The following is a 22,103-nucleotide window of genomic DNA, read 5'->3' as shown; positions in this document are numbered from 1 at the left end:
GCCAGGACAGAACCCAGGACCCTCACAGAGGCAGGAGGAAGCAGCTGCGCCTCTATCAAGAATGAACACTAGAGGCCGCCCTTCTCCAACATTAGACAAGGTTCCACCGAGGATGAGCTCCAGCTTTTGCTCAAGGTGCACCATGGGAGACGGGCCAATTGACCTGGTTGCAGCCACAGGAAGACCAGCATCCCAGGTGGAAAGGTGCTGTCCTAGAACTGCCACGAGGCTGAGCCCATCAACCTTCAAGGAAGGTCCAAGGTTGCTGAGGAGACGCAGAACTGGGCTGGATACATGGAGGAGGCCCACCACAGTCCTTTCTCCACCCAGTCACCTGTGTAGAAGGTGCTGTGGTCTGTGGGGAGATGAGTGCCTTGGGATATGGAGCTGATGGAAAAGACCAGGCCCTTTCCACAGAGGGTGAACTTCTAGCAGCAACAAAAGCCTGTGTTGTCTGCAGAGGTCATAATTAATGTGTGTGTAACACTGGAAGGAGCTACGCATGCAAAGGAGCTAGGCACCCACACCCATTTTTAATTGACCTATGATTCTTCACAGATATAGACACTGTATCAAGGGAGGCCCCTTATGGACCAGAGCAGCCTGGCTTTCTGTGTTTCTCTCTCTTGTTCTTCCTGGCCAAGCTTCTCTCATGGAGTCCTGGTTGTCCATGTGAAAAGAGAAAGTCCTTCCAGAAGGCCATTCTACAGTCTTCCATTTTCTTTCATCTGGAAGCTGGCAGAACTGAGGGTTAGAGGTTAAATGCTGCGCTGAAGCATTTAGGTGGACTAGCACCCTGGCTGCTGGCTCCTGGGGAACATTCCCACTGTACCTGGCTGCCTGTTTTACATGGGAGAGCTCCCTGCCTCCACAGCAAACCATGCAAAGCTGAATGGAAAACTCTTCCTGAGCTGAGAAATTGTCAAGGAGACAAGGACCTCAAAGTAAAAACAAAACACCACGCATTCAGCAAAAGCAAACATTCCCTGTAAGCCCTGTAAGCAACCTCTGCATCACTGAGGTAGGTTGCTCTGTCACCCGTGATCCCTCTGACTCTGGCCTTCAGAACAGGGCTAAGAGGTCAGAGGCTCACTCCCATAGCACCCCAAGCTTTCCTTAATCCCACCAATAGCAGGCCTCAGTGGGGGCTGGTTACATCAGTGCTCTGTGTGTCCAAAGTGGAGCACAGCATTTTGTGCTTTCAGCAGAACTGAAATATGCAAGCCGGGTGTGGTGGTATATACCTCCCATCCCAGTGACTCAGGAGGCTGGGGCAGAAAGATTGCAAGTTCAAAGCCAACCTCAGCAACTTAGAGAGATCCTGTCTCAAAAAATAAAAAGGGGTGGGTATGTGGCTCATGGTCACATGCCCCCAGGATCAATCCCTGGTACAAAAACAAAACAAAACAAAACAACAAAAAACCCCAAGAACTAAAAGATGCAGTTAAACCTAAAGCCCAAGGTAACCTGCATTTGCAGCCCCTAGTTCCCAATGGGAGGAAAGTGGGCAGCCTATATCCTAATATCAAATGAGATTGGGACCCTCCCTCAGCAGTCTCTTCAAACTGGGCATCCCAGGAGCTGTGTGTCGTACAGATCCTATCACACCCACGATGGTCTAGGTAATTGTGGAAGTGAAGAGTTTCATGTGTGATTTCATATCATTGTTGGATTTGCTCACCCAGCTGCACACTAGCTCTCACTACATCTGTAACATGGCTTCTGGAGGGCAGGAACTGTGGCTAATTCAAACCAGGACCCCCACAAAGCCATTCACAGGGATGTGGTGGGTGCTGAAGGATCTGTCCATCACACTCAGCCAGAGGAACCTCTTCACTGAATTGAATGTATCCCTGGGAACTCTCTTGGGAGACAAGGAATACAGAGAGCATCTTTAGATATAACCAATGGACATTTTGAAACATAAGAACCTTTAAAGTCATCTGTTGAAAAAATTTTAGGACACTCCTGAGGAAGAAAAAAAAAACACCTTCATTAATAGCACTGACTTCCAAAGAGCATATGGAATTATGTTTCTTCTTTGTTTCTCTCTCAAGAACAAAGAGTGTTTTCCCAAGAGAGCACCTCCCCGGTGGGTTTTACTGCTCTGGAGAGGAGGGATGTGCCAGAGGGAGGCCAGCCCTGAGAATAAACTTGACCTTCAAGATTGTCTTTAATGTGTCAAGGAATAACAAAAAATATTTGTGAGATACTTATGAATTTTCCTTGTTGATGGATGTAAGCAAGATTTTTTTCTATTATCAAAATGTCCCCAAATCCCTGCCTGTCACTATAAAGAAGGTTCTGTTAACTTAAAAGTCACAAGTTTATTTTCTGTTCCCTATCCCCACTGGTTGAGTCAGGATCTCAGCAAACCTCACCTTAGCAGCTCCCACACTTATTCCTGGGAACCCAAGAGCAGCCTCCGCCTGCTCAGGGACAGCTCCCTCCGTCTCCCTCTGGTGGGGAAGCCTCTGGCCACTCCCTCTTCAGCCAGGGTCCTCCCTGAGGGTGGCACTGAGTCTGTCTCCAGTGCTTCCAAAGTGGCCAGACTGGTAAGTGTTGTGTTCCCTACAAATTGCCACAGCCTCAGAGGAGTGGGAGGATGTTCCTGTCCCCAGGCCAGGGCTGGGTCTGACAGCTCTGCCTTTGCCTTTCTGTCTTTCTCACTCTCTGCGCCCCAACACACACATGGAACTGTTCCTCTGGACCCCTTTAGGACCACTCACTCACCGGGACATAGGAGTTAACCAGAGAGATCCCAGGGTGCCCTCAACGGGCACAGCCGATTGACTAAATCGACACCCAAATGAACGTAGCCCCCAAATGACCTCTTCCAAGGACTGCACCTGGAAGGGGGAGTTAAAAACTCGACCTTAATGACCCTGGCTGTACAGGCAGAATACTATAAGGTCGGGTCTGCCCCTGAGAGTGACGCTTCATAAATTTTACAACCTTCCTGCCTGGCTTGCCTCAACTGGTCCTGGCTCAGTTTCTCAGATCCATTTCCTCTGGTATGGAACCTCCCTTTTGGCCATCCCCGGCCTTCACCTCTAGCAACACCTGCTTCCAGGAAAGGCACTGCTATCAGCCACACGTCCCAAGGAGGAAGCACCTGTGTTCCCTGTCAGGTGTGCAGAAATGGCCTGGCCTGGACCACAGAACAACATGGCCTGATGCGGAAGCAGAGTCAGGACCCCAGAGCTCCACAGCCGGTGGCTGCTTGACTTTGGGGAAGTTCAACTCTCTGTGTCTTTGTTTTCTCATCAGTTAAATGAGAAATGAATACCAGATTTGTCACATGGTGGTCGTGACAATAAAATCAGATACCTTATTGGAAAGCACTCAATAAATAATGTTTTCCCATGTCAGAGGGAGGTGGGGGGTGTTTTTAGGGCAAGGGGTGGGAGTGAAGGCAGGAGTGGCAAGAGCAAAGATTTTTTTGAAATAAATTGCTGGATATACTTTGTTCCAATTATTGAAATGCTTCTACTTTTACACTACTAAATCTAAAAATTCTTAAACTCCTGCCTTCCAGTAGAGAAAGCTAATCAGTTTTGAGAAGGCAAAAGTAGATTTTAAAAATGTATGTATATGCTATAAGCTTAATTGGGTAAAATTGTACATGGGGAACTCAGAAAATGAACTGAACTTGGGGTAGGGACATAGAATCTAGAGTGAATTTTTCCTCCTTCTTTTTGCTTTCTATTGAAGCTGATTGAATTTTTCATTGTCTTTCAGAATTTGTCATCGGAGGATTATTGGATGGTGATGTGAGTAACTCAATTAGACCATCACTTGCATTAGTTCAGAGTGACAACTTGACATCATCCCAGACCTTATTTCCATGGAACGTCTTCCCCCGTGAGCTGGTCTTTGTCCCAGCTACCTCCAGCTTCTGGAATCTTCTAACATAGACTTACAAAGCTGAGTGCTGCTTTTCTAAGTTCTCATGTTGGCCACATGATCATTTTAAAAACGTGTTTGTTAAGCTGAAGTTTATATGACAATTAAGCTTGCAGAGAAAGCTCTGGTTTGGTGCAGTTGCTGGGGAGAATAGACATCTCTCCCTCTTGCTTCCACCCCTTTCCTACTCCAAATAGAACTTGGTGTCTCTGTGGGTGGGTGTGTTAAGCACTAACCTAATCATTTTTCCCTCCTCAGAAATCTTTATCTGTTGTCATGGACCATTTCTAGCAGAAGGCTTTCAGTGCCACTGCTTCCCACAGGTAAGAGAAGGGCGTGAAAGTTATCCCCCTAGGGTGTTGGAGTCACCTTCTTTCAGATGCAAGAAGCTCTCTGGATGTCTCTCTGTTCTTTCTTAGTTCAGATTGATCAGGCCACTGTCCCAGCAAGCTGAAGAGATGCTAAGATTGCCTCTGGCTTAGAGGCCTTGACTTTGTGGGAAGCAGAAAGAGTCCCTTTCCTATTGAAATGGATACCCTAACCCTTCCTTATAAAAACAAAAACTGACCCATTTCTCTCTGAGAATAACATAATAATCCTGGATAAAAAAACACTTCGCACATAACCTACTTCTGTGCCCTAATAACAGAAGCACAACCCTTAATTTTTACTGATACTTGCAGGTGCTGCACTAAATGTTATGCATGTGTTATCGCAATTAATCTTGCTAACAACCCCACAAAGTGGACACTAATCTGCCCATTTTTCAGTGAGGGCACATGGAGAAGGTTGTCATTAATGGACATTTTCTACTTCATAATTCTGACCCAAAGGTTCATTCCAAGTTGGTATTCTAAGGCCTCTGTGGAGGCAATCGTCACCTTGGTCATGTGGGAGCCTTGCATGTGAAAAAAATTTCCACAGTTGTGTGGGGTGATGGGGGAACCAAGGGGGACCTTTCTTGTTCCTTCCCCTGCCACCCAACATTATTCCTCTTACAGGTAGGCTGGTTTTGGTATCCGCAAACTTCCAAGCTGAATAGGTCCCTCTCCAGGATCATTGACCCTGAATTTTCAGGAATATCTGGAAAGACAAGGAAGAACTGATGGATGACCCCGCGCCCCCCCCCCCCCCCAGCCCTAAGTAGGACAGAAGGCAAGACAGCCAACATTGAGCACCTAATAGGTACCTGGTGTTTCATCCCGTTCAACTCTCCTGGTGACCATGTAGAAGTCGGTACTAAATTCTCATTGCTCCCTCCCTGAGGCTCACAAGTTCCCATCGTGTGAAAGACAGTCATGCACCTGTGAGTGGCAGGGCTCCAAAGACTGAAGACGGGGACATCTTCCATCTACAAGGCATGCTACCCTCTTCCACAGGGCCTGATATCTATTTTGTTGTTTCATCTGCACTTCACAGAGCAGATGCCCTTATCACACCAAGTCACACTGCTCAGTGGGGACAGGGTCGGGGATGGGCCTTGACGCCAGGACTGCTGCTCTTGGAACCAACTCCTTGCGCACTGATCCCACAGTGTCTCCCCTGCTTTTCCTTCTCTTGCTTCCGGCCCCAGCCCCACCTCATTCCTTGTCGATTTTCCTCTCTCTGTTTTAATGAAAAGAATTTTGAGTGTGAAAAATGGACCTTACAGACTGGGATGTGGCTTAGTGGTAGAGTGCTCCCCTAGCATGTGAGAGGCCCTGGGTTCGATCCTCAGCACTACATAAAAAAATAAATAAATAAAATAAAGGTATTGTGTCCATCTACAACTAAAAAAATATATTTAAAAAAGAAAGAAAGAAAATGGACCTTACTTTCTGGTTTACCACTTTCTAACTGTATGGCCTTAGGAGGTCCCAGGGCTGGTTTTCCAGGCCTGCCAGGACCCCTAAGGCCAAGGACCAGGTGGGGCCCAGCAGCCCCACAGCCCTACCCAGGAGCTGTCCACTGGCCTGCTCTACTGCATTCTGAAGGGACGCCCACCCACCTGTAGGGGACACCATGTTGAGGTGTGTTCCTGCCCTTAGAGCTTTTGGGGATAGATTAAAAAAAAAAAAAAAAAAAAACCTGTCTCTACAGGACCCCTGTATTCTACAAGGCTGAATACAGTAAACACTGTAAAGAGGTCAGATGTTGCTTGCATAATCTTATGTAATCTTCAAAAAAACAACAACAAAAACAACAAACAGATATTTCATCATCACTTTGCAGATAAGAAAGCTAAGATTTAGAAAGTTACAGTACAAAATTCCCTCCATGACCCAAGCAACCACAGTTTTTCTTACTATTAGCATCTTTATATTCATGTGGCACATTTGTTACATTGATGACCCAATATCGAGGGCAGGGCAGGGTGTGTGAATGAAGTGCTCACCTACTGAAGCTCCATAATTATTTATGGCTAGTTCCTGATTGGATACTTGTTTTGTTACTTAGGAAGGGATGCATAAAAATGAAATTACTGTTAATTGATGTCCACAGTTACATTAGGTGTCTTTCTGTGTTGTATAGTTCTACGGGTTCTGACAAATGTGTGACAGCCATGGTTACAGACTCAGTCTCATATAGAAGAGCTTCACAACCTTAAAACACCCCTGTGCATTCATCTCTCCCCCAACCCCTGTCAGTTGCTGATCCTTTCACTGTCTACTGTTGCCCATTCCAGAAAGTCACATAGTTGTGATCATACAGCATGTAACATTTCTGTTTGTTTTCTTTGGCTTAGCATATACGCATTTAAGTTTCCTTCATATCTTTTTGCATTTTGATAGCCTATTTCTTTTGATCATGAATGAAATCCCATTGTATGGATGTACCGTAATTTGTTTATCCATTCACCTACTGAAAGATATTTGTCTTGTTTCCAACTTGGGGCAATTATTAATATAGCTGAGATACAAACATTTGTGTTTGTTTTCATGTGGACGTAAGTTTGCATTCTTTTGGATAGACACTAAAGAGCATGATTGCTGGATCATATGGTAACAGTATGCTTAGTTTTGTTAGAAACTATGAAACACAACAGCTCTATCACTTTGCATCCCTACCAGCAGTGAAGAGTTTCTGCTCCTCCATATCCTCACCAGCATTTGATGTTGTCATTTTTTGAGATTTTTGCTATTTTTTTTTTGCCATTCTAATAGGTGCATAGTACTATCTCATTACTTTAATTTGCAATCCCACAATGACATTATTTTTTACATCTTTTCATAGGTTGTGTCATCTATATATCATTTTTTGTGAGGCATTCAGATTTTCCACCCATTTTTTAAAAAATATATTTTTGTAGTTGTAGATGGATACAATACTTTTTTTAAAAAAATATTTTTTAGTTTTCAATGGACCTCTTTTTTTTATATATATATGGTGCTAAGAATTGAACCCAGTGCCTCACACATGCTAGGCAAATGTTCTACCACTGAGCTACCACCCCAGCCCCGATACAATACTTTTATTTTATTTATTTATCTTTATGTGGTGCTGAGGATAGAACCTAGGGTCTCACAGGAGCTAGGCAAGCACTCTACCACTGAGCTACAACCCCAGCCCTCCACCCACTTTTAAATTGAGTTTTTTTCCTTATTGTTGAGTGTTAAGTGTTCTTTATATGTTTTTAGCTAGAGTCTTTTATCAGATATTTTTTGTTCAAATATTTTCTCCCAGTCTGTGGTTCATCATTTCATTATCTGAACAATGCCTATCACAGAAGGCATTGTTTTTAATTCTAATAAAGTCCAACTTATCAATTTTTTCTTTTATGGGCCATGCTTTTGGGGTTATATCTCTAAAGTCATTGCCAACCCAAGGTCACTTTGACTTTAATCCACTATCTTCTTGTAGCATGCTACTTTTTCATTTTACACTGAAATCTATGATCCACTCTGAGTTAATTTTTATGAAAGCATAAGATCTATGTCTACATCCATTCTTTTGCATGTGAATGTTCAGTTGCTCCAGGAGCACTTGTTAAAGAGGTTATCCTTTCTCCACTGAACTGTCTTTGCAACTTTATCCAAGATCAGTTGGCTGCATGGCTGTGTGGGTCTATTTCTGGGCTCTATACTCTGTTCCATTGATGGTTCTTCTTTCACCAATATTGCACTGCCCTGATTACTGCAGCTTTACCGTAAGTCTCCAGTCAGGTAGTATCCACCTGCTGACTTTATTCTTCAATTATATGTTGTCTATTCTGTGTTTGGGTAGGATTTTGTGAGTTAGCAATGGAGGTGAGAGTCCTCAGGGGAGTCAACTGAGCAGAGGTTCAGTGGAGGAAAAGGGGAGATGCATTTAAGGAGCAGGGAGGGGTTTCAGCTGTCTGAACCCTGTTTTGTAAACATGGTAAGACTAGTTTCCACCAGGTGTCGAGTCACATGCCTTAATCCCAGATAGTTTGGAGGCTGAAGCAGGAGGGTCACGAATTCAAGGCCAATCTGTGCAACTTAGCAAGACTCTGCCTCAAAATAAATTAAAAAGGGTTGGAGGTGTGACTTAGTGGTAGAGGGCCTCTGGGTTCAATCTCCACTATTACAAAACAAACAAAAAGACTATATTTTTTAGAAAATGAATGCTTCCAACCATGGATGCACACTTTCTTTCCCATAAGGATTGTGAGTGTCCAGGCCTGGAGAACAAGAAAAACGGGAGCCACTAGAGGCACCTACTATCCAGCTGTGAAGAGTGTTCTGCCATCCATGGAGGCCCAGAGCCCTGGGTTACTAGGATGAAGGTTTTTTTTTTTATCACATGTCAGTCTTTCAGCCTGATATTAAGGCAGATAGAGAGTCCCCACAGGATTGTCCAGTTATAGGGGGTCAGTGATAAGTTGGGAAGACAGGATACCAATTGGATCAAGAGACCTGAGTTCCAGCTTGGGCTCTTTCATTTCTAGCCTTGGGGTGTGTCACAATTCACTTGACCCCTCCAGGCCTTAGCTCCATTGCTACAGTGAACATGATCATGGGTACCCTCCCCATCCTTATTGGCTCCCAGCAATATTACAAGAAGCAATTAGATAATATATATCCAAGCAGTTTGCAAGCTCTGAAGCACTACGTGAGTGTAAACAATTATGAAATTGAAGGAGATGATCCTTGAAGGAAAGATGCTACCAGGCATGTGGTATGTGGCCATGATATTTCATTTTTCTGCGTCCCTTCCTAAGTAACAAAACAAGCATCCAAGCAGGAACTAACCATAAATAATTATGGAGCTTCAATGGGGGAACACTTCACTCACACACCCTGCCCCGCCCTGGATTTGCCTTCGTATATTTCTAAGTTCCTCAAAAGCAAAGGACCTACCATTTCAGTATGCCCAGAGCTGAGCACCTATAGGAGACATTGCCAGTACTGGGAATTGAACCCAGGGACACTGTACTACTGAGCTGCATCCTCAGGCCTTTTCTTTTCTTTCAAGACAGGTTTTCACTAAGCTGCCTAGGCTGTCCTCTAGCTTGCAATCCCTTGCCTCAGCCTTCTGAGCAACTCGGATTACAGGTGGGTACCATGATGCCCTGCTATGATGCTGGCTTTTTAAAAACAGAATACAAGGGGGAGACCTCTCTTAATAGGAGTTCATATGATAAAATTAGCTGACCACAAGTTTATTTAGAAAAGACAATGTACAATGTCCAGTAAAGGATAAGATGCACACACCTAGTCATTCCAGTCACAGCTGCTGACTCCAGAGGATGCTTACTACAATATCATCTTCAAAAGAGAACATTGGAGACAACATCAATGCCCATCAAGAGAAGCATGAGTAAACACATTATAGAAAATTCAATGGATTGCTAAATAGCAGTAAAAATGAATCAGTATTGACAAATCTCAAAACTCTTAGAAAGATACATACAATGTATCACAATTTATATGAAGTTTAAAGCAAGAAAAACAATGCTAGCTTTATTTTTTTATTATTTTCTAGTTCCTACAATTAGACAACAAAAACATGCATGGAAAGAAACAACATCAAACTCATATTGTTTTTTTTCAGGGGAGAGGGGAAGAGTCGTGGAGCTTCAATTGTAGCTATGAAGTTGCATTTTCTTTAACAAAACTGAAGCAAATATGACATAATTTTAGATTGCCAGCACAGAGGCTAATTCTTAGGAGATCATTTTATTCAATATTTGTTATATATCTGATATGTTCCATAATTCTTAAAACTCTTTGTTAACAAAAGTAGGGTGAGAACATTTTAAAAGAAGTTTAGGCCACTTTAGTAAAAGCAGCATATCCCAGAAAGAAGAGTGACCAGTCTCTCTAGAGACTGTTGAGTGGTGGCACCACACTCCCCAGGGAGCCTGACAAACCAGAGCCCCACACGAGGGTCGGGGAAGGCTGAAGTGCTCAGGAACCTTTTCTCCTTTGGAGGGGAAAAAAAAAAAAGGAGCAATAGATAATTAACTTAAAAGAGAGATGGTTCTGAGGAACATGTGACTACAGCCTTTCAATATCTAAAGCAGGGCAGGGAGATGTGCACTGTGTGACCTGGGATAAAGGAGTGGGAGGAAAAGGAAGTCGCTTCAACTCTTCCTCACACCACATCTGCCACATCTGTTGGATAATAGATCAGGGCTGCTCTGGAGTAAGGAGGAAGAAGACCTGCTCCAAGCTCTGGGGATACTGGACGCACCATCCTTGTCCCTTGTCAGAGGCTGACTAGATCACTTGTTAAAAAGACTCTCAAACATCTTTGATGAGGAAACTTGGTGTATTCAAATGCCCATTCTCCCCAAATCAATCTATAGGTTCAGCACAATGCCAAAATCCCAACAGGTTTTGTTATTTTTGTGGTTGAAATTAATAAGCTAATTTGAAAAAAAATATAGAGAATTGCAAATAATTAAAGCAATGTTGAAAAGGAAAAACAAAGTTGGGGGATTTATACTATCTGACTTTGAACTTTACTACAAGACCGTAATCATCAAAACAGTGTGGTAGATCCTTACAAATCCAAACTTGTGTGCTCCTGTAGTTGTGAAACTGTAATCAACTTTTAGTGTTGAAGTGCCAAAAAGTAACAACAATAAGTATTATTCTATCATAGTTTCTCATATTTTCTAGGAGCTGGGCTCATTTTTCTTTCTTTACCTCGATTTTGTATGAGGATGTCTCTATGCTGCTGGTGGTTTTGCTGCATCTTTGTTAGTCTCTGTATTTCGTGTGGAGCTGGGGATGGAACCCAGGCCTCACCTGTCTAAGGAAGCGCTCTATCACGGAGCCACATGCCTAGGCCTTCCCTGAATCTCTTGTGTCTTTGCCCTTCCTTCCCTTCTGGTTCTCTGGTTCTCATTTTCTCCCTGCTTCCCAGAAACACTTCACCCAGAAACACTTCAACTCCTATCTTCTCTCATCTTTTTCCCAAGAAGCTTTTATTTCGTGTGTGTATGTGTGTGTGTGTGTGTGTGTGTGTGTGTGTGTGTGTGTGTTTCTCTTTTTTTTTTTTTTTTTGGTACTGAGGATTGAACCCAGGGCCGCACACATGGCACAGGCCAGGCAAGCACTCTACCACTGAGCTCTATCTCTAGCTCTTATTTATTTATTTTTATTTTGAGACAGAGTCTCACTAAGTTGCCCGTGCTGGACCCAAACTTTTGATCCTTCTACCTCAGGTTCCCAAGTAGCTGGGATTATAGGCATGCACCATTGTGCCCAGCTGTTCACGTAGATTTGTTTTCATCAGCTTTATTGAGGTGTTATTTAATAGCATAGCATTTACAAATTTTAAGGGTACAGTTCAGTGAGTTTTGACAGATATATTCATTTGAGAAGATATCACCACAATCAAGAACAGTTCTGTGCCAGGTGGGGTAGCGCATGCCTTTAATCCCTGCAACTAGGGAGGCTGGGGCAGAAGGATCACAAGTTCAAGGCCAGCCTGGGCAATCTAATGAGGCCCCCAGCAACTTATCAAGAATAAAATAAAAATTAAAAATATGTGCTCAGTGGTAGAGTGCCCCTGAGTTCAATCCCCAGTACCAAAAAAAAAAAAAGCAGTTCTTCACCCTGACAACTCCCCTCCTGCTACCCAGTCCCTCCCCTATCCTGGGACTCCCAGATCCACTGGGGATGTTGTAGAGAGAATTTGCTTTTCATAATATTGGGTTGTTTTTTTTTTTCATTTTCTAGAATTTCACGTAAATGGAATCATACAATATGTAGTTTTTTTGTGTTTGATTTCTTTTATTTAGCATAATGCTTTTGAGATTCATCTACTATTGTAAAAATCTCTAGTGTGTTACTTTTTGTGACTGAGTAGTACTCCATTGTATGGGTTTAATCAAAATGTGTTTATCTGTTCACTGATTGATGGATATGTGAGTTGTTTCCTATATGGGTCAGTAAGAATAAAGCTACTATCAACATTTTTGTAGCAGATCTTTAAGTGGACATGTTTTTATTTCTTTTGAGTAAATACCTAGGAGTGGAATTGCTGGGTTATATGGTTCACGTGTGCTTGGCTTCATAAAAAAGTTGTAAAACTATTTTCCAAGTTGCATTCCCACCAGCAACACATGAGCGATCCTGTGGCTCCATACCAGAACACTTAGTGCAGTCTTCTTAATTTTAACCATTCTAGTGGGTATGTAATGACATCTCATTGTGTTTTTTGTTTTCCTTAGTATTAATGATGTTGAACATTTTCATGTGCTTTTTAGCTATTTTGTATCTTCCTTAAGTGTCTAGTCATATCTTTTGCTCATTTCTTTGGGTTATATTCCAGTTACTGAATCATAAAAGTTCTTTCTACGGCTAAAGTCAAGGGATCTGCTGAGCTGGATTCCTTTTGGAGCTTTGCCTTAGGGAAGACTCTGTCCCTTGCCTTTTTCAGTTCATGAAATACTGTCATCACTGGTCCATGTAAATCCACCTCTTATTTTATTTATATGTTGCCTTTTATGTCAATTCCAACTCTCCTTCCTTTTTTGTCCCCTATATAGGTAAACATTCTAATGTGTTTAATGGGCATCTTTTTGTGTTCTTATAAAATATTTTTTATTGATTCACATATGCTTTCATTACAAAAATGGTAATATAGTTTTTATCCTATTTCGTGTACTTTTTTAAACTCAGAACTATATTTTGAAGATCTGTTTATGACATTATGCCTATAACTAATCTCTTGCTTCTGATTGCTTCCCAGCACTTCAAGATGTGCACAAACCATGATTCATCTTTCCATTACTCCAGTAACAGACACCTGGATTGCCTCCAACTCCACCAAGAACACTGCAATGAATATCCACTGCATGATCCCCCTGGGGCTGTATGAAATTTTCTTTGAGACATACTAGGAGAGGAATTGCTGAAAATGTGTAAATTCACTAAATCTTGATTTTCTTCAAAATGGCTGTGCTAGGGCCTCACCTCCCCAGCATTTCAGATTTCCTAGATCCACAGCTCCACAATACTTGGCATTATTCAGCTTTCTAACATCAGCCAACCTGGCAGGTATAAGGTGACATCTCCTTGTTATTTTAACAGTCAGTGCTCTGAGGACTCAGTCAGTTAGCCTTTTATCTCTGTGGCTTTCAGTGTTTTTTTTTCCTCTTGTGTATCCTCAGTTGAACATGTTTCCCAGGCCCTCTTCAGGGCTTCCCACAAGTATCATTTGGTCTTTCTGCCCTGTTGAGTATCATCACTGATGACAAGTAATCAAAGGCAAACTAATTCTTTCCTCCAATCCTTGGCTTCCATAGTGAGGAGGATTAGGAGCATGAAGGTGCCTGAATTTCAGACAGAAGCTACCAACAGCAAGACTCCTGTTACCATAGCACTGGTTTTATTTTTAACTGCAATACATAATTAAATAATAAAACTTTTAAATCACCATAGTTGGTGCTCTGTACTCAGGAAGGGAAACTATTCCTCTCTGAAGGTAATTGCTGCTTATGAAGAGCATCTAGAAGTCACCATTATTCTCCTTCCCACAGAGAGAAGCCAGATGTGGATGCATGGAAGTCTGCTAGTGTCCAAGGCTATGCTGTGAACCTGCATGGCATCCTGTGTGGAGGGCCAGACCTAAGCTGTGGAAGATACTAGCCCCAAAGTAGAATTTGGAAAACAATTCAAACCAGATTCAAATGCTCTTTCTCAGTAACAAACCAAATCAGAAATGATTAAGTACTCTAACATTTCTAACGCTTTAGGTATCATGTTATAATATTGCCCTTAGACCATCACCGGCCACCAGCACAAGTTAGGCAGCATCCAGATAAAGCTACCTAGATAATATAGGAATGATTTCTTCTAAAGCTCATTAGGGGGTCAGATTTCCCCTTATAGTTCCAGGTATTCATGTCACACAAAGTCCCAAAAATTGTTTTGCAACTATGGATCATCAATCCTGAGAAGTCGATCAACTGCTTTTCCATCCTAGAGGTTTTCTGAGTTCTACCTGTATTTCTAAAACAGTATAGTCTCCTTCTAGTCTAGGCCAGCCAGTCTGATCTGAACAGTGGCCAGATTTTGCTACAAAATGAACTACATTTGGCAAGAATGGTCTGATGCTTTACAGAGAAATCTCTTATCCCAGCAGCACCTCAATCACAGATGTATTAGAGAAAGACAGGCCATGGTGATTTTAGAACAATTCATTGGTGCCATTCCACTATTTATTGGCAGAAATAAGGACGTGTCCAGGGCTATAATATATGGCTATATTGTTGTGCAGTTTATGCACTGCCCAAAGCAGCCTGGCAGAGCCAGTGAATGGGGACCAAAATACAAGCTCTGTGTTTTGTCTCAGAATGAGTCTTTCCAGGAGAAGGAGCAGCAAAAAGGTGCCCTGTGGGCTACCAGAAGTCCCAGACATCAGTGTTGGATATAAAAGGCCAGACCCATGGCTTAAGGGAGGATGGAAATGGGCAGAGGTTTCTGGTCTGACCGCTGATGTACCCTGTGGAATGTTATGCTGGGAAGCCGCCTAAAAATTGCAGGCAAGAGCCTTCAGATTCTGAGAGAAATGGGCTACAATGGTGGTGGGGTGAAGTGGCATTTGATGATGTTGGGAGACATTCTTGATTATGATGACTGGGAGTTGATGAAAGAGAAACTAAGGGTGCAGCTCAACATCCTGCAATACAGGTTGAGAAACCCCAAATTACATGAAGGTAAGAAGAATGAGTTTCCTCATTCTTATTATTACATTCATGGGTGTGTAGATAATAATGTGGTTGCTGTTATAATCTTACACACAGGCAAGGAGCCATCTGAATAGCTTAGATTTTCCCTTGAGGTAAAGGTTCCTTCTCTATCCCCAGCCTAACCCAAGGCCCCCCTCATTTTCTTCCCAATCATTATCCCCTTCACTGCCCTGGAAGGACAGATGCTCAAAAGAGACTTTCATATGTAGTATTTGTGCGAATGTCCACATGTATGCTTTGATGTGTGTGTGAGATAGAAACAGATGGACCGAGAAACAGAAAATACTCAGATGGACTGGGGATGTGGTTCAAGCGGTAGCACGCTCGCCTGGCATGCGTGTGGCCCGGGTTCCATCCTCAGCACCACATGCAAACAAAGATGTTGTGTCCGCCGAAAACTAGAAAATAAATATTGAAAAATTCTCTCTCTCTCTCTTCTCCCTCTCTCTCTCACACTCTCTCAAAAAAAAGAAAAAAGAAAATACTCAGATGCAGAAAAAGTTGTGCAGAGAAAAGTGGGGGTGGACAGAGAGGACAGAAAGAGAAAAAGAAACAAAGAGAACTGATATGCAACTAATTTTTCCCCAAAAAATACATCAGAGTCTAGAAATTCAGCTATGAACAAGTCGAGGTCCCTGTCCTCACTGAGCCTACAATTTCTCCAAAAGACAGGCAAAGGTGGTTGTAAGGTGTGTGGGGACAGTGGAAAGCCCATGGTAAAAATACACACAGGGGTGACACAGAGGAGGGGGAGAGGCTGGCATTCTGCTGAGGGAAGGTGACCAGTGAGATGAGCAGGGAGAAGGAACATTTTGTCAGGTGAACAAAACTAAGAAGGATATTCCAGAGGTGTGAGGGTGCTTGGTGGGTGGCTTTGGAAAATGAAAGAGGGGTGACATGAGGATGCAGGAAGGACATGGGCAGTAGAATGGCCATGGTGGAAAGTGAGATTGACAAGGATGATTATGAACCCACACACCACAGGATTAAGGGTGGAGATTATTCTTGCACATCTTACTGCCAGTTTATAGCACAGAGCTCGGCATATGGTAAGTATTAATTTTGCATTAATGAGTAAAAGGATGGATGGATGGATGGATGGATGGATAGATGGACAGATAAATGGCAAATGGATTTATGGGTGGTAGATGGAAGGGAAAACATGGTAGCAAAGCAAGGGTGAAGGCAAAGCACCTGGACAGCAGGACCATGGCCCTCACCTGACAGGAGATGTTCCAATGTGAACAAGAAAATGTGAGCAAAAAGTGAGCATCTGCTCGTAGTCCCAGGCCTGTTCCTGGAATTGTAACTTGGCACTTTTCCCACAGGGCCACCAAGAGGTCAGAGATAAGCCATCTCCATTTCCCAGATCTTTGGTTTCCTCCTCAGGAAATGGGAATGGAAAAAGTCATGTGGGATAGCTAAATGTCCCATGCAAGGAAGCACCAAGGAGTCTCTGCAGCCTCTGTGGCTTTGGCAGAGCTGGAGGTAATTTCCTAAGAAATAAATTGAAGGAAGAAAGCCCTCTTTTGTAATCCTCTCCAAGACTCCAGGCAAAGGCCTGGATAACAAGAATTTTTAAGTGCTTCATGCAATAAACATTGACCTTTGAGCTAAATCTCCTCCAGCTCCTGCAAAGGGTGGGATGGTGAGCCCAGGTTGCTCCAGGCCTGGGCCTCTGAGTCCAAACGGAAGCCGGAAGCAGGAAGCCGCATAGCAGGCCTGTCTTTTTGCCGGAGGCAGGATCCTGGGCTGTCATTTGTCCCTGGAGGCTGTGGGGAGGCTCCCCTGATGACTGATTCTCAGTGTGTTTCTGCCCAGGATTCTTCAGGGAGCAAAGATTCTGACATACTTTCTGACGGGAATTTTAGACTAGGTGACCTTGATTGAAACTTTACATGTGCCATATTTATTTCCCTGTTGCTTGAATTTCTGTTATTTCTTTTGCTGTCCTGATCCACAATAGATAATTTCCTTTATGTCAAGTAAAGGCCATTAGCAACCAAAGTGAGTGGATTATAACAAGGACACACTAGAGGCCATGATATCTAAGACTCTGCTAACTCTGACCAGACTGGAAGACTAAGGAACAATATCATTGTTAAAGGGGACAACTGAGACTTTTGCTTGGGTTCATGTACGTAAAAACCTGCATAATTGAAATTTGTGAAATGTTTGCTATTTATTCTCCTTGGAGTAAAACAGAAACTCTGGGCATGCTGACTCAGGAAGGAAAGGTCAGATTGCTGGGCGACTTATGAACTTTCAAATAAGATTGAAGCCAAGGATTTTCTTCTTATGTTTTCTTTACAGCCCATCAGCATGCCAGCACCTAGCTAGGGGAGATTAAAGCAAACTGGAACAAGCTGACAGATAGCACCGGGAGCTCACTGAAATTTCCCTGAGAGCAAAACAGTAAGGAGAACTTAGAGTTTCCAAAACATGGTATCATACTTGTTTTGAAAGCAATGTCTTCACATGATAAGTAAAGGGCTTTTTAAAATCTGTTCCTCATCGCACTGACCTCTCTCCTAGTTTTTTATTTGAGTTCTTCCTCTCATACGCACACTTCCAAACTTAAGGAGCACAGTTCTTCCAGATTTAAGACCAAAGAATGTGGAAGCATCACAAGAAACATTAAAGAAGACCCATAAGTTCTCCATTGGGGTCTCTGTATCCTGAGTCCACACTGCAGACCCTAGGCTTAGACGCTGTAGAAGCAGGCCTGGTCCAGGTGGAAAGCTTTGTGCAAGGGATCAGTACGTACTGAATCTCTAGCTGGACATTCGGCCCTTTATTCAGCGCTGTAAGGAGACACAAAAGGAAGAAGTTCATGGTCCTTTCAGTCTGATGACAAATTATTCCAAGGCCACCAGGAATTCCTGACCAGAAAACTGATTCAAATGGGGAGCAGTTCCAGCTCCCTTGCTTAGGTAATGCTCACAGTGGGCAAGTAGATTTACCACAAGTTCAGAGGCAATGTCAGAAAATATGCAGAGCTGTCCCCTCCCTTGTTGCCCCATCATGGGCTGGTTTAGTAGGTATTCTGCACATGTGCACACATACGCTCACACCTGCACCAGCCATTTGTCCCAAGCATGTCCTGCATGTTCTTTCAGGATCCATCCTGCATCTCATCCCTCACCTGATTCCTATCTTGAGAGATTTTTGATGGCACACACTCTTAAATAAATTATTATATAGTCTGTTAGAGTGAAGGATATGCTTTCCATGTATTTCCCCCTTTCAATGTCAGAACAAAACATCTTCCATTCTCCACGCTGAATCTTTTTCTTTTCTTTCTTTTTTTTTTTTTTTTGAGACAGGGTCTTGCTATGTTGCCCAGGCTGGCCTTGAACTCCTGGGCTCAAGGGATTCTCCTGCCTCAGCCTCCTGGGTAGCTGGAATTACAGGGGGTGCCGTGATGCCCAGCATCAAGCTGAATCTTGTATTATTGACTCTTTCCTCTGAACATAGGTCTCTTAGACATCTAGCTTCAATATATACTCATATTCCTTTTAAGAAATACTCCAGAGTGGTTTCTAAATGAATGAATATCTCTCTAAAGAATGCTGCTTCTTAATAGGTCCATATCCTTTTGACTTTGTAATATTTGAGAATATGTGTGATAAAAAGTTCTTTCCCATCCATCTTATCTGCTCCTAACCTTCTGTTCACTCTGGCCCATTCTAACTGTCACGCGGCCCCACTCATTTTTTTTTAATTTCTATATTTTTTTTACTTGAACTTTTGCCCTGTCTCTCCCCACTGAACTGTAAGTTCCATTAAGGCAAAAACTGTTCTGTTTTCCACTGTACTATCTGCACCTGGCAGCACATCTGCAGTAAAAATATCTTGTTAAAGTGTTCATTGAATGAATAAATAAGTAAGGTAGAATATTCATCTAAGTGCTATGTTATGGTTTTCTTGGCTAATTGGAAGTGAAATGCACAGTGCGGCAGGGTGGGGATGAGCAACACCAGAAAAGTGAGAACAGGGTTTTAGAGAGTGCAACAGAGTGGGAAGGCACTGCAGGGCTGACCAGCCAAATACCAGTTCCTTTTGTGATAGAGATTTACATGCCTACAGCTGGCCCCAGGAATTGGAGATCCAGGGAAAGACGGAGCAGTTTCAGGCCTGGTCACTGCTTTCTTCTGTGGAGGCCACCAACGAATAGATGACAATGTGTGTAAGCTACAGTGTGAGCTATGAATAGATGCTGACCCTTCCCTGCTCCAAATCTTGCACAAGGATCCTTCTGTAGACCACTCTAACATCCAAGAGCACACAGGAAAAGAAATCCTGGGAAATGTGATTCAACCTAGCCAAACTGACATATGACAAAGCCACTATAGGAGGCTTATTGAATACATGCATGTGTGAATGAACAAATGAATGAATGAACTGGGCCAGCAACAAGGGGCCTTTGGCCATCTGGCCCCACTATAACGGAAGCCTGAGAAGGATGGAAATTTTGTCTGTTTCAGTCTTTGCAGTTTCCCCAACATCAATAATGGTGCCTGGCACAAGTAGGTGCTTTTGTAGTTGTTGTTTTGTACCAAGGATTGACCCCAGGGGTGCTTAACCACCAAGCCACATACCCAGCCCTTTCTATTTTTTATTTTGGGACAGGGTCTCACTAAGTTTCTCAGGGCCTCACTCTGCTGCTGAGGCTAGCTTTGAATTTGTGATCCTCCTGCCTCAGCCTCCAAGTCACTGGGATTACAAGCGTGAGCCACCACACACAGCAAGTGGGTACTTAATAAGATCTTTGTGGAATGAATATGGAATGGACCTGGTCCAAAGTCTGATCCCCGTGCAGGAACATTAGAAGATGCCACCAAACAAAAACTTTGCTTTTGTGTAGTGTTTGGTAAATACAGACAGGGGCCATTTTACACATGTAGCATCAAGAGGCATAAAATAGAACAAAAGAACAACTGTATTTCCTTCTCTCATAACTGTCCTCAAAATATAAAACTGGTACAATGATAGCAGAGCAAATATCATAAATAACAATTACAGAGAAGCTTTGGCTACTCAGGGCCGAAAGTCCTGGTCAAGGGAAAAAGAAGAGAGGGAAAGTTACCTAGGAACATCCTATTTACATCCTTCCTCCAGGTCCACGTTGGGAGCTTTCAAAGCAAGGTAAATCCTAGAGGGGGCTTGAGCGGCTATAACACCTCAACAGGCCACGGACATCCAGGAAGAGAAGACCATTAAACTAAACCAGGCTATACGCGGAAGTTATTCAGAAGGTCAGACTCCGAGAACCGAGTCTCAGGAGGTCTCCAGGTACAGCTAGATCAACTTTTCCCTTCACCATCAGAGGTTTGCAGGATCTCTGATATAATTGCAGCATCTCTCTCACTTTTTGGTCTACCTGTCCCTCCATAATTTTAGGAATATCCACTGGAATTTCTCTAAATTTACTGGTTAACTCTGGTAAATTCAATTCAATACAATTCTAAGAGAGGGTTGGTGGATGGCTAAAAGGGAGGTGTTGATAAAGAGGACAATGTTTCAGTTAGGATGAAGAAGCTTTAGTGATCTAGCACTGAGGTTAATAAATAATTATGCACTTTATATTTCAAAATTGCTAAAAGAGGAGATTTTAAATGATTTTGCCACAAAAAATGATAATTACCTGAGGTGAAGAATTTGTTATTCTAATTTAATCAGCCCATATTATAAACATTTATCCAAATATTCATTATATTCCAATAATATATACAATTGTTTCATAAATAAAGTAAAATTCTAAAAAATTTATTTTTTAATAATTAAAAAAATCCCTGTGTACAGTGAATCAAAATACATTCTGCTATCATATATGCATAACTAAAATGAATTAATTAATAAAATAAAATAAATTTTTAAAAATCCCAGTATATTTTTCCATAACCACTGCCCAATTCTTAACCACAGTTGAGGAACCTGACAGGAAGAGCTTTCTTTTCAAATGTGACTTGATTTGGGGTTACAGATAAAGTCTTTCCTTCCCTATATACTCTTTTTTTTTTTCTTTTTTAATTTGTTCTACTTAGTTATACATGACAGTAGAATGCATTTCTATTCATCATACACAAATGGAGTATAACATTTTAATTCTCTGGTTGTACACAACATAGAGACACACCCTTTGTGTAATCACACCTATACCTAGGGTAATGATGTCCATCTCACTCCACCATCTTTCCTGCCCCCATAACCCCTCCTCACCCTCCCCTTTGCCAAAGTTCCTCCATTCTTCCCATCCCCTCCTCTCCCATCATAGATCAGCATTCACTAATCAGAGAAAACATTGGGCCTTTAGTTTTTTGAGATTGGCTGACTTCGCTTAGCATAATATTCTTCAACTGCACCCATTTACCTGCAAAAGCTATAATGCTGAGTAACAGTAATATTAATTAATTAATGCTGAGTAATATTCCACTATGTTTATATACTACAACTTTATCCATTCATTTATTGCTGGGCATCTAGGTTGGTTCCACATTTTAGCTGTTGTGAATTGAGCTGCTATAAACATTGATGTGGTTGTGTCACTATAGTATGCTGATTTTAAGTCCTTTGGGTATAGACCGAGGAGTGGGATCGCTGAGTCAAATGGTGGTTTCATTCCAATTTTCTGAGGAATCTCCAGACTGCTTTCTAAAGTGGTTGCACCAATTTGCAGTCCCACCAACAATGTATGAGTTGAAGCAAAATGAAATCAAATCCCTATACACTCTTTTAAGAAGTATTCTTTAAAAGACCAAAGTGAAAGGACACAATCTTACAAAACTAATTTTTCCCCTTAATTCTTTTCCTACCTTATTAACGACCTTTTTTTCCACCACTACTGAAAATTAGAGCAGAGGAAACTTATTTTTTTTTTTATTGGTTGTTCAAAACATTACAAAGCTCTTGACATATCATATTTCATACATTTGATTCAAGTGGGTTATGGACTCCTATTTTTACCCCATATACAGATTGCAGAATCACATCGGTTACACATCCACGTTTTTACATATTGCCATACTAGTGTCTGTTGTGTTCTGCT

This window comes from Callospermophilus lateralis, chromosome 10 (assembly GCF_048772815.1).
Source record: "Callospermophilus lateralis isolate mCalLat2 chromosome 10, mCalLat2.hap1, whole genome shotgun sequence".
NCBI classification, from domain to species: domain Eukaryota; kingdom Metazoa; phylum Chordata; class Mammalia; order Rodentia; family Sciuridae; genus Callospermophilus; species Callospermophilus lateralis.
This window is presented reverse-complemented; position numbering follows the sequence as displayed.